Here is a 19,435-nt window from a genome sequence, read left to right as displayed (position 1 = left end):
TCCAGCTAGTGCCACACTTTTGATCCTCCTCTGATTTTCGCCCCTTGTGTTCTCCTCGTTTTTGTATTTTGCTTTTTTTTCTTGCTCCTCGTATTCTTCTCTGCTGTTTCTTCGCCTCGGGTTTTTCACACTTCTCTTGCTCCTCGTAGTGGCATACTGTTGATCCTCCTCTGATTTTCGCCCCTTGTGTTCTCCTCGTTTTTGTATTTTGCTTTTTTTTCCTGCTCCTCGTATTTTCTCCCCTGTTTCTTCACATGAGCTTTTTCACACTTCTCTTGCTCCTCGTAGTGGCATACTGTTGATCCTCCTCTGATTTTCGCCCCTTGTGTTCTACTCATTTTTGTATTTTGCTTTTTTTTTCTTGCTCCTCGTATTCTTCTCCCCTGTTTCTTCGCCTCGGGTTTTTCACACTTCTCTTACGCCACCTAGTGCCACAATTTTGATCCTCCTCTGATTTTCGCCCCTTGTGTTCTCCTCGTTTTTGTATTTTGCTTTTTTTTCTTGCTCCTCGTATTCTTCTCCCCTGTTTCTTCACCTCGGGTTTTTCACACTTCTCTTGCTCCTCGTAGTGGCATACTGTTGATCCTCCTCTGATTTTCGCCCCTTGTGTTCTCCTCGTTTTTGTATTTTGCTTTTTTTTTCTTGCTCCTCGTATTCTTCTCCCCTGTTTCTTCACATCAGCTTTTTCACACTTCTCTTACTCCTCGTAGTGGCATACTGTAGATCCTCCTCTGATTTTCGCCCCTTGTGTTCTCCTCGTTTTTGTATTTTGCTTTTTTTTTCTTGCTCCTCGTATTCTTCTCCCCTGTTTCTTCACATCAGCTTTTTCACACTTCTCTTACTCCTCGTAGTGGCATACTGTAGATCCTCCTCTGATTTTCGCCCCTTGTGTTCTCCTCGTTTATGTATTTTGCTTTTTTTTTCTTGCACCTCGTATTCTTCTCCCCTGTTTCTTCACATCAGCTTTTTCAGACTTCTCTTACTCCACGTAGTGCCACACGTTTGATCCTCCTCTGATTTTCGCCCCTTGTGTTCTCCTCATTTTTGTATTTTGCTTTTTTTTTCTTGCTCCTCGTATTCTTCTCCCCTGTTTCTTCGCCTAGGGTTTTTCACACTTCTCTTACTCCACCTAGTGCCACACTTTTGATCCTCCTCTGATTTTCGCCCCTTGTGTTCTCCTCGTTTTTGTATTTTGCTTTTTTTTTCTTGCTCCTCGTATTCTTCTCCCCTGTTTCTTTGCCTCGGGTTTTTCACACTTCTCTTGCTCCTCGTAGTGGCATACTGTTGATCCTTCTCTGATTTTCGCCCCTTGTGTTCTCCTCGTTTTTGTATTTTGCTTTTTTTTTCTTGCTCCTCGTATTCTTCTCCCCTGTTTCTTCACATCAGCTTTTTCACACTTCTCTTACTCCTCGTAGTGGCATACTGTTGATCCTCCTCTGATTTTCGCCCCTTGTGTTCTTCTCGTTTCTGTATTTTGCTTTTTTTTCCTTGCTCCTCGTATTCTTCTCCCCTGTTTCTTCGCCTCGGGTTTTTCACACTTCTCTTACTCCACCTAGTGCCACACTTTTCCTCCTCTGATTTTCGCCCCTTGTGTTCTCCTCGTTTTTGTATTTTGCTTTTTTTTTCTTGCTCCTCGTAATCTTCTCCCCTGTTTCTTCACCTCGGGTTTTTCACACTTCTCTTACTCCAGCTAGTGCCACACTTTTGATCCTCCTCTGATTTTCGCCCCTTGTGTTCTCCTCGTTTTTGTATTTTGCTTTTTTTTCTTGCTCCTCGTATTCTTCTCTGCTGTTTCTTCGCCTCGGGTTTTTCACACTTCTCTTGCTCCTCGTAGTGGCATACTGTTGATCCTCCTCTGATTTTCGCCCCTTGTGTTCTCCTCGTTTTTGTATTTTGCTTTTTTTTCCTGCTCCTCGTATTTTCTTCCCTGTTTCTTCACATCAGCTTTTTCACACTTCTCTTACTCCTCGTAGTGGCATACTGTTGATCCTCCTCTGATTTTCGCCCCTTGTGTTCTACTCATTTTTGTATTTTGCTTTTTTTTTCTTGCTCCTCGTATTTTTCTCCCCTGTTTCTTCGCCTCGGGTTTTTCACACTTCTCTTACTCCAGCTAGTGCCACACTTTTGATCCTCCTCTGATTTTCGCCCCTTGTGTTCTCCTCGTTTTTGTATTTTGCTTTTTTTTCTTGCTCCTCGTATTCTTCTCTGCTGTTTCTTCGCCTCGGGTTTTTCACACTTCTCTTGCTCCTCGTAGTGGCATACTGTTGATCCTCCTCTGATTTTCGCCCCTTGTGTTCTCCTCGTTTTTGTATTTTGCTTTTTTTTCCTGCTCCTCGTATTTTCTCCCCTGTTTCTTCACATCAGCTTTTTCACACTTCTCTTGCTCCTCGTAGTGGCATACTGTTGATCCTCCTCTGATTTTCGCCCCTTGTGTTCTACTCATTTTTGTATTTTGCTTTTTTTTTCTTGCTCCTCGTATTCTTCTCCCCTGTTTCTTCGCCTCGGGTTTTTCACACTTCTCTTACGCCACCTAGTGCCACAATTTTGATCCTCCTCTGATTTTCGCCCCTTGTGTTCTCCTCGTTTTTGTATTTTGCTTTTTTTTCTTGCTCCTCGTATTCTTCTCCCCTGTTTCTTCACCTCGGGTTTTTCACACTTCTCTTGCTCCTCGTAGTGGCATACTGTTGATCCTCCTCTGATTTTCGCCCCTTGTGTTCTCCTCGTTTTTGTATTTTGCTTTTTTTTTCTTGCTCCTCGTATTCTTCTCCCCTGTTTCTTCACATCAGCTTTTTCACACTTCTCTTACTCCTCGTAGTGGCATACTGTAGATCTTCCTCTGATTTTCGCCCCTTGTGTTCTCCTCGTTTTTGTATTTTGCTTTTTTTTTCTTGCTCCTCGTATTCTTCTCCCCTGTTTCTTCACATCAGCTTTTTCACACTTCTCTTACTCCTCGTAGTGGCATACTGTAGATCCTCCTCTGATTTTCGCCCCTTGTGTTCTCCTCGTTTATGTATTTTGCTTTTTTTTTCTTGCACCTCGTATTCTTCTCCCCTGTTTCTTCACATCAGCTTTTTCAGACTTCTCTTACTCCACGTAGTGCCACACGTTTGATCCTCCTCTGATTTTCGCCCCTTGTGTTCTCCTCATTTTTGTATTTTGCTTTTTTTTTCTTGCTCCTCGTATTCTTCTCCCCTGTTTCTTCGCCTAGGGTTTTTCACACTTCTCTTACTCCACCTAGTGCCACACTTTTGATCCTCCTCTGATTTTCGCCCCTTGTGTTCTCCTCGTTTTTGTATTTTGCTTTTTTTTCTTGCTCCTCGTATTCTTCTCCCCTGTTTCTTTGCCTCGGGTTTTTCACACTTCTCTTGCTCCTCGTAGTGGCATACTGTTGATCCTTCTCTGATTTTCGCCCCTTGTGTTCTCCTCGTTTTTGTATTTTGCTTTTTTTTTCTTGCTCCTCGTATTCTTCTCCCCTGTTTCTTCACATCAGCTTTTTCACACTTCTCTTACTCCTCGTAGTGGCATACTGTTGATCCTCCTCTGATTTTCGCCCCTTGTGTTCTCCTCGTTTCTGTATTTTGCTTTTTTTTCCTTGCTCCTCGTATTCTTCTCCCCTGTTTCTTCGCCTCGGGTTTTTCACACTTCTCTTACTCCACCTAGTGCCACACTTTTCCTCCTCTGATTTTCGCCCCTTGTGTTCTCCTCGTTTTTGTATTTTTCTTTTTTTTTCTTGCTCCTCGTAATCTTCTCCCCTGTTTCTTCACCTCGGGTTTTTCACACTTCTCTTACTCCAGCTAGTGCCACACTTTTGATCCTCCTCTGATTTTCGCCCCTTGTGTTCTCCTCGTTTTTGTATTTTGCTTTTTTTTCTTGCTCCTCGTATTCTTCTCTGCTGTTTCTTCGCCTCGGGTTTTTCACACTTCTCTTGCTCCTCGTAGTGGCATACTGTTGATCCTCCTCTGATTTTCGCCCCTTGTGTTCTCCTCGTTTTTGTATTTTGCTTTTTTTTCCTGCTCCTCGTATTTTCTTCCCTGTTTCTTCACATCAGCTTTTTCACACTTCTCTTACTCCTCGTAGTGGCATACTGTTGATCCTCCTCTGATTTTCGCCCCTTGTGTTCTACTCATTTTTGTATTTTGCTTTTTTTTTCTTGCTCCTCGTATTTTTCTCCCCTGTTTCTTCGCCTCGGGTTTTTCACACTTCTCTTACTCCAGCTAGTGCCACACTTTTGATCCTCCTCTGATTTTCGCCCCTTGTGTTCTCCTCGTTTTTGTATTTTGCTTTTTTTTCTTGCTCCTCGTATTCTTCTCCCCTGTTTCTTCACATCAGCTTTTTCACACTTCTCGTACTCCTCGTAGTGCCACACTTTTGATCCTCCTCTGATTTTCGCCCCTTGTGTTCTCCTCGTTTTTGTATTTTGCTTTTTTTTTCTTGCTCCTCGTATTCTTCTCCCCTGTTTCTTCGCTTCGGGTTTTTCACACTTCTCTTACTCCAGCTAGTGCCACACTTTTGATCCTCCTCTGATTTTCGCCCCTTGTGTTCTCCTCGTTTTTGTATTTTGCTTTTTTTTCCTTGCTCCTCGTATTCTTCTCCCCTGTTTCTTCGCCTCGGGTTTTTCACACTTCTGTTACTCCACCTAGTGCCACACTTTTGATCCTCCTCTGATTTTCGCCCCTTGTGTTCTCCTCCTTTTTGTATTTTGCTTTTTTTTCTTGCTCCTCGTATTCTTCTCCCCTGTTTCTTTGCCTCGGGTTTTTCACACTTCTCTTGCTCCTCGTAGTGGCATACTGTTGATCCTCCTCTGATTTTCGCCCCTTGTGTTCTCCTCGTTTTTGTATTTTGCTTTTTTTTCTTGCTCCTCGTATTCTTCTCCCCTGTTTCTTCACAGCACCTTTTTCACACTTGTCTTACTCCTCGTAGTGGCATACTGTTGATCCTCCTCTGATTTTCTCCCCTTGTGTTCTCCTCGTTTTTGTATTTTGCTTTTTTTTCTTGCTCCTCGTATTCTTCGCCCCTGTTTCTTCGCCTCGGGTTTTTCACACTTCTCTTGCTCCTCGTAGTGGCATACTGTTGATCCTCCTCTGATTTTCGCCCCTTGTGTTCTCCTCGTTTTTGTATTTTGCTTTTTTTTTCTTGCTCCTCGTATTCTTCTCCCCTGTTTCTTCACATCAGCTTTTTCACACTTCTCTTACTCCTCGTAGTGGCATATGGTAGATCCTCCTCTGATTTTCGCCCCTTGTGTTCTCCTCGTTTTTGTATTTTGCTTTTTTTTTTCTTGCTCCTCGTATTCTTCTCCCCTGTTTCTTCACCTCGGGTTTTTCACACTTCTCTTACTCCACGTAGTGCCACACTTTTGATCCTCCTCTGATTTTCGCCCCTTGTGTTCTCCTCGTTTTTGTATTTTGCTTTTTTTTCTTGCTCCTCGTATTCTTCTCCCCTGTTTCTTCACATCAGCTTTTTCACACTTCTCTTACTCCTCGTAATGACATACTGATGATCCTCCTCTGATTTTCGCCCCTTGTGTTCTCCTCGTTTTTGTATTTTGCTTTTTTTTCTGGCTCCTCGTATTCTTCTCCCCTGTTTCTTCTCATCAGCTTTTTCACACTTCTCTTACTCCTCGTAATGACATACTGATGATCCTCCTCTGATTTTCGCCCCTTGTGTTCTCCTCGTTTTTGTATTTTGCTTTTTTTTTCTTGCTCCTCGTATTCTTCTCCCCTGTTTCTTCGCCTCGGGTTTTTCGCACGTCTCTTACTCCACGTAGTGCCACACTTTTGATCCTCCTCTGATTTTCGCCCCTTGTGTTCTCCTCATTTTTGTATTTTGCTTTTTTTCTTGCTCCTCGTTTTCTTCTCCCCTGTTTCTTCGCCTCGGATTTTTCACACTTCTCTTGCTCCTCTTAGTGGCATACTGTTGATCCTCCTCTGATTTTCGCCCCTTGTGTTCTCCTCGTTTTTGTATTTTGCTTTTTTTTTCTTGCTCCTCGTATTCTTCTCCCCTGTTTCTTCACATCAGCTTTTTCACACTTCTCTTACTCCTCGTAGTGGCATACTGCTGATCCTCCTCTGATTTTCGCCCCTTGTGTTCTCCTCGTTTTTGTATTTTGCTTTTTTTTTCTTTCTCCTCGTATTCTTCTCCCCTGTTTCTTTGCCTCGGGTTTTTCACACTTCTCTTACTCCACGTAGTGCCACACTTTTGATCCTCCTCTGATTTTCGCCCCTTGTGTTCTCCTCGTTTTTGTATTTTGCTTTTTTTTCTTGCTCCTCGTATTCTTCTCCCCTGTTTCTTCACATCAGCTTTTTCACACTTCTCGTACTCCTCGTAGTGCCACACTTTTGATCCTCCTCTGATTTTCGCCCCTTGTGTTCTCCTCGTTTTTGTATTTTGCTTTTTTTTTCTTGCTCCTCGTATTCTTCTCCCCTGTTTCTTCCCCTCGGGTTTTTCACACTTCTCTTACTCCACGTAGTGCGACACTTTTGATCCTCCTCTGATTTTCGCCCCTTGTGTTCTCCTCGTTTTTGTATTTTGCTTTTTTTCTTGCTCCTCGTATTCTTCTCCCCTGTTTCTTCGCCTCGGGTTTTTCACACTTCTCATGCTCCTCGTAGTGGCACACTGTTGATCCTCCTCTGATTTTCGCCCCTTGTGTTCTCCTCGTTTTTGTATTTTGCTTTCTTTTTCTTGCTCCTCGTATTCTTCTCCCCTGTTTCTTCGCCTTGGGTTTTTCACACTTCTCTTACTCCACGTATTGCCACACTTTTGATCCTCCTCTGACTTTCGCCACTTGTGTTCTCCTCGTTTTTGTATTTTGCTTTTTTTTCTTGCTCCTCGTATTCTTCTCCCCTGTTTCTTCTCCTCGCGTTTTTCACACTTCTCTTACTCCACCTAGTGCCACACTTTTGATCCTCCTCTGATTTTCGCCCCTTGTGTTCTCCTCGTTTTTGTATTTTACTTTTTTTCTTGCTCCTCGTATTCTTCTCCCCTGTTTCTTCGCTTCGGGTTTTTCACACTTCTCTTGCTCCTCGTAGTGGCATACTGTTGATCCTCCTCTGATTTTCGCCCCTTGTGTTCTCCTCGTTTATGTATTTTGCTTTTTTTTTCTTGCTCCTCGTATTCTTCTCCCCTTTTTCTTAACCTCAGGTTTTTCACACATTTGTTGCTCCTCGTATTTTCACACTTTTCATGCTCCTCTTATTTTTCACACTTTTCTGCTCCTCGTATTTTTCTGTTTTTTTTTTTTTTGCTCCTCGTATGTTTCTTCCCTTTTCTTGCTCCTCGTGTTTTTCACACTTTTCTTGCTCCTCGTATTTTCACACGTTTGATGCTCCTCTTATTTTTCACACTTTTCTGCTCCTCGTATTTTTTGTTTTTGTTTTTGTTTTTTGCTCCTCATATATTTCTTCCCTTTTCTTGCTCCTCGTGTTTTTCACTATTTTCTTTCTCCTCGTATTTTCACACTTTTGAGGCTCCACTTATTTTCCCCACTTTTCTACTCCTCGTTTTTGTATTTTGCTTTTTTTTCCTGCTCCTCATATTTTTCTCCCCTATTTCTCCTCCTGGGATTTTTCACACTTTTCTTGCTCCTCGTATTTTTACACTTTTATGCTTCTCTGATCCCGTTGGAATCACTTGGGCATCACGTGGGTGTAACGTGGGCATCACGTGGTCTTCACGTGGGCATCACGTGAGAATCAGTTTGGAGTCACGTGGGAATCACGTGGGCATCACGTTGGAATCACATGGGAATCACGTGGGCATCACGTGGGCATCACGTGGGCAACACGTGGAAATCACGTGGGAATCACGTGGGAATCACGTGAGAATCACTTGGGAGTCACGTGGGAATCACGTGGGCATCAAGTGGGAATCACGTGGGAATCACGTGGGCAACACGTGGGAATCACCTGGCCATCATGTGGGAATCACGTGGGAATAATGTGGGCATCAGGTGGGTATCACGTGGGAATCACGTGGGAATCACGTGAGAATCACGTGGCCATCACTTGGGAATCACGTGGGCATCACTTGGGCATCACGTGGGAATCACGTGGGAATCACGTGGGCATCACGTGGGAATCACGTTGGAATCACGTGGAAATCACCTGGGAATCACGTGGGCATCAAGTGGCCATCACGTGGGCATCACGTGGGAATCACGTGGGAATCACGTGGGCATCACGTGGGAATCACGTGGCCATCACGTGAGAATCACGTGGGCATCACGTGGCCATCACGTGGGAATCACGTGGGAATCACGTGGGCAACACGTGGGAATCACGTGGGCATCACGTGGGCAACACGTGGGCATCACGTGGGCATCAGGTGGGCATCACGTGGGAATCACGTGGGAATTACGTGGGAATCATGTGGGCATCACGTGAGAATCACTTGGGAATCACGTGGGAATCTTCGCCTCGGGTTTTTCACAATGCTCTTGCTCCTCGTAGTTGCATACTGTTGATTCTCCTCTGATTTCCAACCCTTGTCTGCTCCTCGTTCTTGTCTTTTGCTTTTTCTTTCTTGCTCCTCGTATTCTTCTCCCCTGTTTCTTCAACTCGGGTTTTTCACACTGCTCTTGCTCCTCGTATTGGCATACATTTGATTCTCCTCTGATTTTCCCCACTTGTCTGCTCCTCGTTTTTGTATTTTGCTTTTTTTTTCTTGCTCCCCGTATTCTTCTCCTCTGTTTCTTCGCCTCGGGTTTTTCACACTGCTCTTGCTCCTTGTAGTGCCACACTGTTGATCCTCCTCTGATTTTCGCCCCTTGTGTTCTCCTCATTTTTGTATTTTGCTTTTTTTTTCTTGCTCCTCGTATTCTTCTCCCCTGTTTCTTCGCATAGGGTTTTTCACACTTCTCTTACTCCACCTAGTGCCACACTTTTGATCCTCCTCTGATTTTCGCCCCTTGTGTTCTCCTCGTTTTTGTATTTTGCTTTTTTTTCTTGCACCTCGTATTCTTCTCCCCTGTTTCTTTGCCTCGGGTTTTTCACACTTCTCTTGCTCCTCGTAGTGGCATACTGTTGATCCTCCTCTGATTTTCGCCCCTTGTGTTCTCCTCGTTTTTGTATTTTGCTTTTTTTTTCTTGCTCCCCGTATTCTTCTCCCCTGTTTCTTCACATCAGCTTTTTCACACTTCTCTTACTCCTCGTAGTGGCATACTGTTGATCCTCCTCTGATTTTCGCCCCTTGTGTTCTCCTCGTTTTTGTATTTTGCTTTTTTTTCCTTCCTCCTCGTATTCTTCTCCCCTGTTTCTTCACCTCGCATTTTTCACACTTCTCTTACTCCACCTAGTGCCACACGTTTGATCCTCCTCTGATTTTCGCCCCTTGTGTTCTCCTCGTTTTTGTATTTTGCTTTTTTTTTCTTGCTCCTCGTATTCTTCTCCCGTGTTTCTTCGCCTCGCGTTTTTCACACTTCTCTTACTCCACCTAGTGCCACAGTTTTGATCCTCCTCTGATTTTCGCCCCTTGTGTTCTCCTCGTTTTTGTATTTTGCTTTTTTTTTCTTGCTCCTCGTAATCTTCTCCCCTGTTTCTTCACCTCAGGTTTTTCACACTTCTCTTACTCCAGCTAGTGCCACACTTTTGATCCTCCTCTGATTTTCGCCCCTTGTGTTCTCCTCGTTTTTGTATTTTGCTTTTTTTTCTTGCTCCTCGTATTCTTCTCTGCTGTTTCTTCGCCTCGGGTTTTTCACACTTCTCTTGCTCCTCGTAGTGGCATACTGTTGATCCTCCTCTGATTTTCGCCCCTTGTGTTCTCCTCGTTTTTGTATTTTGCTTTTTTTTCCTGCTCCTCGTATTTTCTCCCCTGTTTCTTCACATCAGCTTTTTCACACTTCTCTTACTCCTCGTAGTGGCATACTGTTGATCCTCCTCTGATTTTCGCCCCTTGTGTTCTACTCATTTTTGTATTTTGCTTTTTTTTTCTTGATCCTCGTATTCTTCTCCCCTGTTTCTTCGCCTCGGGTTTTTCACACTTCTCTTACTCCACCTAGTGCCACACTTTTGATCCTCCTCTGATTTTCGCCCCTTGTGTTCTCCTCGTTTTTGTATTTTGCTTTTTTTTCTTGCTCCTCGTATTCTTCTCCCCTGTTTCTTCGCCTCGGGTTTTTCACACTTCTCTTGCTCCTCGTAGTGGCATACTGTTGATCCTCCTCTGATTTTCGCCCCTTGTGTTCTCCTCGTTTTTGTATTTTGCTTTTTTTTTCTTGCTCCTCGTATTCTTCTCCCCTGTTTCTTCACATCAGCTTTTTCACACTTCTCTTACTCCTCGTAGTGGCATACTGTAGATCCTCCTCTGATTTTCGCCCCTTGTGTTCTCCTCGTTTTTGTATTTTGCTTTTTTTTTCTTGCTCCTCGTATTCTTCTCCCCTGTTTCTTCACATCAGCTTTTTCACACTTCTCTTACTCCTCGTAGTGGCATACTGTAGATCCTCCTCTGATTTTCGCCCCTTGTGTTCTCCTCGTTTATGTATTTTGCTTTTTTTTTCTTGCACCTCGTATTCTTCTCCCCTGTTTCTTCACATCAGCTTTTTCAGACTTCTCTTACTCCACGTAGTGCCACACGTTTGATCCTCCTCTGATTTTCGCCCCTTGTGTTCTCCTCATTTTTGTATTTTGCTTTTTTTTTTCTTGCTCCTCGTATTCTTCTCCCCTGTTTCTTCGCCTAGGGTTTTTCACACTTCTCTTACTCCACCTAGTGCCACACTTTTGATCCTCCTCTGATTTTCGCCCCTTGTGTTCTCCTCGTTTTTTTATTTTGCTTTTTTTTCTTGCTCCTCGTATTCTTCTCCCCTGTTTCTTTGCCTCGGGTTTTTCACACTTCTCTTGCTCCTCGTAGTGGCATACTGTTGATCCTCCTCTGATTTTTGCCCCTTGTGTTCTCCTCGTTTTTGTATTTTGCTTTTTTTTTCTTGCTCCTCGTATTCTTCTCCCCTGTTTCTTCACATCAGCTTTTTCACACTTCTCTTACTCCTCGTAGTGGCATACTGTTGATCCTCCTCTGATTTTCGCCCCTTGTGTTCTCCTCGTTTTTGTATTTTGCTTTTTTTTCCTTGCTCCTCGTATTCTTCTCCCCTGTTTCTTCGCCTCGGGTTTTTCACACTTCTCTTACTCCACCTAGTGCCACACTTTTGATCCTCCTCTGATTTTCGCCCCTTGTGTTCTCCTCGTTTTTGTATTTTGCTTTTTTTTTCTTGCTCCTCGTAATCTTCTCCCCTGTTTCTTCACCTCGGGTTTTTCACACTTCTCTTACTCCAGCTAGTGCCACACTTTTGATCCTCCTCTGATTTTCGCCCCTTGTGTTTTCCTCGTTTTTGTATTTTGCTTTTTTTTCTTGCTCCTCGTATTCTTCTCTGCTGTTTCTTCGCCTCGGGTTTTTCACACTTCTCTTGCTCCTCGTAGTGGCATACTGTTGATCCTCCTCTGATTTTCGCCCCTTGTGTTCTCCTCGTTTTTGTATTTTGCTTTTTTTTCCTGCTCCTCGTATTTTCTTCCCTGTTTCTTCACATCAGCTTTTTCACACTTCTCTTACTCCTCGTAGTGGCATACTGTTGATCCTCCTCTGATTTTCGCCCCTTGTGTTCTACTCATTTTTGTATTTTGCTTTTTTTTTCTTGCTCCTCGTATTTTTCTCCCCTGTTTCTTCGCCTCGGGTTTTTCACACTTCTCTTACTCCAGCTAGTGCCACACTTTTGATCCTCCTCTGATTTTCGCCCCTTGTGTTCTCCTCGTTTTTGTATTTTGCTTTTTTTTCTTGCTCCTCGTATTCTTCTCCCCTGTTTCTTCGCCTCGGGTTTTTCACACTTCTCTTGCTCCTCGTAGTGGCATACTGTTGATCCTCCTCTGATTTTCGCCCCTTGTGTTCTCCTCGTTTTTGTATTTTGCTTTTTTTTCCTTGCTCCTCGTATTCTTCTCCCCTGTTTCTTCGCCTCGGGTTTTTCACACTTCTGTTACTCCACCTAGTGCCACACTTTTGATCCTCCTCTGATTTTCGCCCCTTGTGTTCTCCTCGTTTTTGTATTTTGCTTTTTTTTCTTGCTCCTCGTATTCTTCTCCCCTGTTTCTTTGCCTCGGGTTTTTCACACTTCTCTTGCTCCTCGTAGTGGCATACTGTTGATCCTCCTCTGATTTTCGCCCCTTGTGTTCTCCTCGTTTTTGTATTTTGCTTTTTTTTTCTTGCTCCTCGTATTCTTCTCCCCTGTTTCTTCACAGCAGCTTTTTCACACTTGTCTTACTCCTCGTAGTGCCATACTGTTGATCCTCCTCTGATTTTCGCCCCTTGTGTTCTCCTCGTGTTTGTATTTTGCTTTTTTTTCCTTGCTCCTCGTATTCTTCTCCCCTGTTTCTTCACCTCGGGTTTTTCACACTTCTCTTACTCCACCTAGTGCCACACTTTTGATCCTCCTCTGATTTTCGCCCCTTGTGTTCTCCTCGTTTTTGTATTTTGCTTTTTTTTTCTTGCTCCTCGTAATCTTCTCCCCTGTTTCTTCACCTCGGGTTTTTCACACTTCTCTTACTCCAGCTAGTGCCACACTTTTGATCCTCCTCTGATTTTCGCCCCTTGTGTTCTCCTCGTTTTTGTATTTTGCTTTTTTTTCTTGCTCCTCGTATTCTTCTCTGCTGTTTCTTCGCCTCGGGTTTTTCACACTTCTCTTGCTCCTCGTAGTGGCATACTGTTGATCCTCCTCTGATTTTCGCCCCTTGTGTTCTCCTCGTTTTTGTATTTTGCTTTTTTTTCCTGCTCCTCGTATTTTCTCCCCTGTTTCTTCACATCAGCTTTTTCACACTTCTCTTACTCCTCGTAGTGGCATACTGTTGATCCTCCTCTGATTTTCGCCCCTTGTGTTCTCCTCGTTTTTGTATTTTGCTTTTTTTTCTTGCTCCTCGTATTCTTCTCCCCTTTTTCTTAACCTCAGGTTTTTCACACATTTGTTGCTCCTCGTATTTTCACACTTTTCATGCTCCTCTTATTTTTCACACTTTTCTGCACCTCGTATTTTTCTGTTTTTTTTTTTTTTTGCTCCTCGTATGTTTCTTCCCTTTTCTTGCTCCTCGTGTTTTTCACACTTTTCTTGCTCCTCGTATTTTCACACGTTTGATGCTCCTCTTATTTTTCACACTTTTCTGCTCCTCGTATTTTTTGTTTTTGTTTTTGTTTTTTGCTCCTCATATATTTCTTCCCTTTTCTTGCTCCTCGTGTTTTTCACTATTTTCTTTCTCCTCGTATTTTCCCACTTTTGGGGCTCCACTTATTTTCCCCACTTTTCTACTCCTCGTATTTTTGTGTTTTTTTTTTTTTTCGCTCCTCATATTTTTCTCCCCTATTTCTCCTCCTGGGATTTTTCACACTTTTCTTGCTCCTCGTATTTTTACACTTTTATGCTTCTCTGATCCCGTTGGAATCACTTGGGCATCACGTGGGTGTAACGTGGGCATCACGTGGTCTTCACGTGGGCATCACGTGAGAATCAGTTTGGAGTCACGTGGGAATCACGTGGGCATCACGTTGGAATCACATGGGAATCACGTGGGCATCACGTGGGCAACACGTGGAAATCACGTGGGAATCACGTGGGAATCACGTGAGAATCACTTGGGAGTCACGTGGGAATCACGTGGGCATCAAGTGGGAATCACGTGGGAATCACGTGGGCAACACGTGGGAATCACCTGGCCATCATGTGGGAATCACGTGGGAATAATGTGGGCATCAGGTGGGTATCACGTGGGAATCACGTGGGAATCACGTGAGAATCACGTGGCCATCACTTGGGAATCACGTGGGAATCACGTGGGAAACACGTGGGAATCACGTGGCCATCATGTGGGAATCACGTGGGAATAATGTGGGCATCAGGTGGGTATCACGTGGGCAACACGTGGGAATCACGTGGGAATCAGGTGGCCATCACGTGGGAATCACGTGGGAATCACGGGGGAATCACGAGGGTATCACGTGGGCATCACGTGGGCATCACGTGGGCAACACATGGGAATCACGTGGGCATCACGTGGGAATCACGTGGGCAACAGTGGGAATCACATGGGAATCACGTGGGCAACACGTGGGAATCACTTGGGAATCACGTGGGCATCACGTGGGCAACACGTGGGAAACACGTATGCATCACGTGGGAATCACGTGGGAATCACGTGGAAATCACGTGGGAATCACGTGGGAATCACGTGGCCATCACGTGGGAATCACGTGGGCATCATGTGGGAATCACGTGGGAATCACGTGGGCACCACCTGTGAATCACGTGGGAATCACGTGGCAAACACGTGGTCAACACGTGGGCATCACGTGGGAATCACGTGGCCATCACGTGGGAATCACGTGGGAATCACGTGGGCATCACGTGGGAATCACGTGGGCAACACGTGGGAATCACGTGGCCATCACGTGGGAATCACGTGGGCATCACGTGGGAATCACGTGGGCATCACGTGGGCATCACGTGGAAATCACGTGGCCATCACGTGGGAATCACGTGGGAATCACGTGGGCATCACGTGAGAATCACGTGGGAATCAAGTGGGAATCATGTGGGCAATATGTGGGAAGCACGTTGGCATCACGTGGGCAACACGTGGGAAACACGTGGCCATCACGTGGGAATCACGTGAGAATCACGTGGGCAACATGTGGGAATCACGTGGGAATCACGTGGGAATGACGTGGGCATCACGTGGGAATTACGTGGGCATCACGTGGCCATCACGTGGGAATCACTTGGGAATCACGTGGGCATCACATGGGAATCACGTGGCCATCACGTGGGAATCACGTGGGAATCAGGTGGGAATCACGTGGGCAACACGTGGGAATCACGTGGCCATCACATGGGCATCACGTGGCATCACGTGGGAATCACGTGGGAATCACGTAGGCATCACGTGGGCATCACGTGGGAATCACGTGGGCATCACGTGGGCATCACGTGGCCATCACGTGGGCATCACGTGGGCATCACGTGGCCATCACGTGGGAATCACGTGGGCATCACGTGGCCATCACGTGGGAATCACGTGGGCATCACGTGGGCATCACGTGGGAATCACGTGGGAATCACGTGGGCAACACGTGGGAATCACGTGGGAATCACGTGGCCATCACGTGGGAATCACGTGGGCATCACTTGGGCATCACGTGGGAATCACGTGGGAATCACGTGGGCATCACGTGGGAATCACGTGGGAATCACGTGGGAATCACGTGGGAATCACGTGGGCATCAAGTGGCCATCACGTGGGCATCACGTGGGAATCACGTGGGAATCACGTGGGCATCACGTGGGAATCACGTGGCCATCACGTGGGAATCACGTGGGAATCACGTGGCCATCACGTGGGAATCACGTGGGAATCACGTGGGCATCACGTGGGCAACACGTGGGCATCACGTGGGCATCAGGTGGGCATCACGTGGGAATCACGTGGGAATTACGTGGGAATCATGTGGACATCACGTGAGAATCACTTGGGAATCACGTGGGAATCTTCGCCTCGGGTTTTTCACAATGCTCTTGCTCCTCGTAGTTGCATACTGTTGATTCTCCTCCGATTTCCAACCCTTGTCTGCTCCTCGTTCTTGTCTTTTGCTTTTTCTTTCTTGCTCCTCGTATTCTTCTCCCCTGTTTCTTCAACTCGGGTTTTTCACACTGCTCTTGCTCCTCGTATTGGCATACATTTGATTCTCCTCTGATTTTCCCCACTTGTCTGCTCCTCGTTTTTGTATTTTGCTTTTTTTTTCTTGCTCCCCGTATTCTTCTCCTCTGTTTCTTCGCCTCGGGTTTTTCACACTGCTCTTGCTCCTTGTAGTGCCACACTGTTGATCCTCCTCTGATTTTCGCCCCTTGTGTTCTCTTCGTTTTTGTATTTTGCTTTTTTTTTCTTGCTCCTCGTATTCTTCTCTCCTGTTTCTTCACCTCGGGTTTTTCACTCTTCTCTTGCTCCTCATAGTGGCATACTGTTGATCCTCCTCTGATTTTCGCCCCTTGTGTTCTCCTCGATATTGTATTTTGCTTTTATTTTCTTTCTCCTCGTATTCTTCTCCCCTGTTTCTTCGACTCGGGTTTTTCACACTTCTCTTGCTCCTCGTAGTGCTACACGTTGATCCTCCTCTGATCTTCGCCCCTTGTGTTCTCCTCGTTTTTGTATTTTGCTTTTTTTTTCTTGCTCCTCGTATTCTTCTCCCCTGTATTTTCGCCTTGGGTTTTTCACACTTCTCTTGCTCCTCGTAGTGGCATATTGTTGATCCTCCTCTGATTTTCGCCCCTTGTGTTCTCCTCGTTTATGTATTTTGCTTTTTTTTCTTGCTCCTTGTATTCTTCTCCCCTGTTTCTTCACATCAGGATTTTCACACTGCTCTTGCTCCTTGTAGGGCCACACTTTTGATCCTCCTCTGATTTTCGCCCCTTGTGTTCTCCTCGTTTTTGTATTTTGCTTTTTTTTTCTTGCTCCTCGTATTCTTCTCCCCTGTTTCTTCACATCAGGATTTTCACACTGCTCTTGCTCCTTGTTGTGCCACACTATTGATCCTCCTCTGATTTTCGCCCCTGGTGTTCTCCTCGTTTTTGTATTTTGCTTTTTTTTTTCTTGCTCCTCCTATTCTTCTCCCCTGTTTCTTCACTTCGGGTTTTTCACACTTCTCTTACTCCACGTAGTGCCACACTTTTGATCCTCCTCTGATTTTCGCCCCTTGTGTTTTCCTCGTTTTTGTATTTTGCTTTTTTTTTCTTGCTCCTCGTATTCTTCTCCCCTGTTTCTTTGCCTCGGGTTTTTCACACTTCTCTTGCTCCTCGTAGTGGCATACTGTTGATCCTCCTCTGATTTTCGCCCCTTGTGTTCTCCTCGTTTTTGTATTTTGCTTTTTTTTTCTTGCTCCCCGTATTCTTCTCCCCTGTTTCTTCACATCAGCTTTTTCACACTTCTCTTACTCCTCGTAGTGGCATACTGCTGATCCTCCTCTGATTTTCGCCCCTTGTGTTCTCCTCGTTTGTGTATTTGGCTTTTTTTTTCTTGCTCCTCGTATTCTTCTCCCCTGTTTCTTCGCTTCGGGTTTTTCACACTTCTGTTACTCCACCTAGTGCCACACTTTTGATCCTCCTCTGATTTTCGCCCCTTGTGTTCTCCTCATTTTTGTATTTTGCTTTTTTTTTCTTGCTCCTCGTATTCTTCTCCCCTGTTTCTTCACCTCGGGTTTTTCACACTTCTCTTACTCCACCTAGTGCCACACTTTTGATCCTCCTCTGATTTTCGCCCCTTGTGTTCTCCTCGTTTTTGTATTTTGCTTTTTTTTCTTGCTCCTCGTATTCTTCTCCCCTGTTTCTTCGCCTCGGGTTTTTCACACTTCTCTTACTCCACGTAGTGCCACACTTTTGATCCTCCTCTGATTTTCGCCCCTTGTGTTCTCCTCGTTTTTGTATTTTGCTTTTTTTTCTTGCTCCTCGTATTCTTCTCCCCTGTTTCTTCACATCAGCTTTTTCCCACTTCTCTTACTCCTCGTAGTGGCATACTGTTGATCCTCCTCTGATTTTCACCCCTTGTGTTCTCCTCGTTTTTGTATTTTGCTTTTTTTTCTTGCTCCTCGTATTCTTCGCCCCTGTTTCTTCGCCTCGGGTTTTTCACACTTCTCTTGCTCCTCGTAGTGGCATACTGTTGATCCTCCTCTGATTTTCGCCCCTTGTGTTCTCCTCGTTTTTTTTTTTTGCTTTTTTTTTCTTGCTCCTCGTATTCTTCTCCCCTGTTTCTTCACATCAGCTTTTTCACACTTCTCTTACTTCTCGTAGTGGCATATGGTAGATCCTCCTCTGATTTTCGCCCCTTGTGTTCTCTTCGTTTTTGTATTTTGCTTTTTTTTTCTTGCTCCTCGTATTCTTCTCTCCTGTTTCTTCACCTCGGGTTTTTCACTCTTCTCTTGCTCCTCATAGTGGCATACTGTTGATCCTCCTCTGATTTTCGCCCCTTGTGTTCTCCTCGATATTGTATTTTGCTTTTATTTTCTTTCTCCTCGTATTCTTCTCCCCTGTTTCTTCGACTCGGGTTTTTCACACTTCTCTTGCTCCTCGTAGTGCTACACGTTGATCCTCCTCTGATCTTCGCCCCTTGTGTTCTCCTCGTTTTTGTATTTTGCTTTTTTTTTCTTGCTCCTCGTATTCTTCTCCCCTGTTTTTTCGCCTTGGGTTTTTCACACTTCTCTTGCTCCTCGTAGTGGCATATTGTTGATCCTCCTCTGATTTTCGCCCCTTGTGTTCTCCTCGTTTATGTATTTTGCTTTTTTTTCTTGCTCCTTGTATTCTTCTCCCCTGTTTCTTCACATCAGGATTTTCACACTGCTCTTGCTCCTTGTAGGGCCACACTTTTGATCCTCCTCTGATTTTCGCCCCTTGTGTTCTCCTCGTTTTTGTATTTTGCTTTTTTTTTCTTGCTCCTCGTATTCTTCTCCCCTGTTTCTTCACATCAGGATTTTCACACTGCTCTTGCTCCTTGTTGTGCCACACTATTGATCCTCCTCTGATTTTCGCCCCTTGTGTTCTCCTCGTTTTTGTTTTTTGCTTTTTTTTTCTTGCTCCTCCTATTCTTCTCCCCTGTTTCTTCACTTCGGGTTTTTCACACTTCTCTTACTCCACGTAGTGCCACACTTTTGATCCTCCTCTGATTTTCGCCCCTTGTGTTCTCCTCGTTTTTGTATTTTGCTTTTTTTTTTTTGCTCCTCGTATTCTTCTCCCCTGTTTCTTTGCCTCGGGTTTTTCACACTTCTCTTGCTCCTCGTAGTGGCATACTGTTGATCCTCCTCTGATTTTCGCCCCTTGTGTTCTCCTCGTTTTTGTATTTTGCTTTTTTTTCTTGCTCCCCGTATTCTTCTCCCCTGTTTCTTCACATCAGCTTTTTCACACTTCTCTTACTCCTCATAGTGGCATACTGCTGATCCTCCTCTGATTTTCGCCCCTTGTGTTCTCCTCGTTTTTGTATTTGGCTTTTTTTTTCTTGCTCCTCGTATTCTTCTCCCCTGTTTCTTCGCTTCGGGTTTTTCACACTTCTGTTACTCCACCTAGTGCCACACTTTTGATCCTCCTCTGATTTTCGCCCCTTGTGTTCTCCTCATTTTTGTATTTTGCTTTTTTTTTCTTGCTCCTCGTATTCTTCTCCCCTGTTTCTTCACCTCGGGTTTTTCACACTTCTCTTACTCCACCTAGTGCCACACTTTTGATCCTCCTCTGATTTTCGCCCCTTGTGTTCTCCTCGTTTTTGTATTTTGCTTTTTTTTCTTGCTCCTCGTATTCTTCTCCCCTGTTTCTTTGCCTCGGGTTTTTCACACTTCTCTTGCTCCTCGTAGTGGCATACTGTTGATCCTCCTCTGATTTTCGCCCCTTGTGTTCTCCTCGTTTTTGTATTTTGCTTTTTTTTTCTTGCTCCTCGTATTCTTCTCCCCT

This window comes from Cervus elaphus, chromosome 22 (genome assembly GCF_910594005.1).
Source record: "Cervus elaphus chromosome 22, mCerEla1.1, whole genome shotgun sequence".
Classification (NCBI taxonomy): domain Eukaryota; kingdom Metazoa; phylum Chordata; class Mammalia; order Artiodactyla; family Cervidae; genus Cervus; species Cervus elaphus.
Note: the sequence above shows the minus strand (reverse complement) of the source record.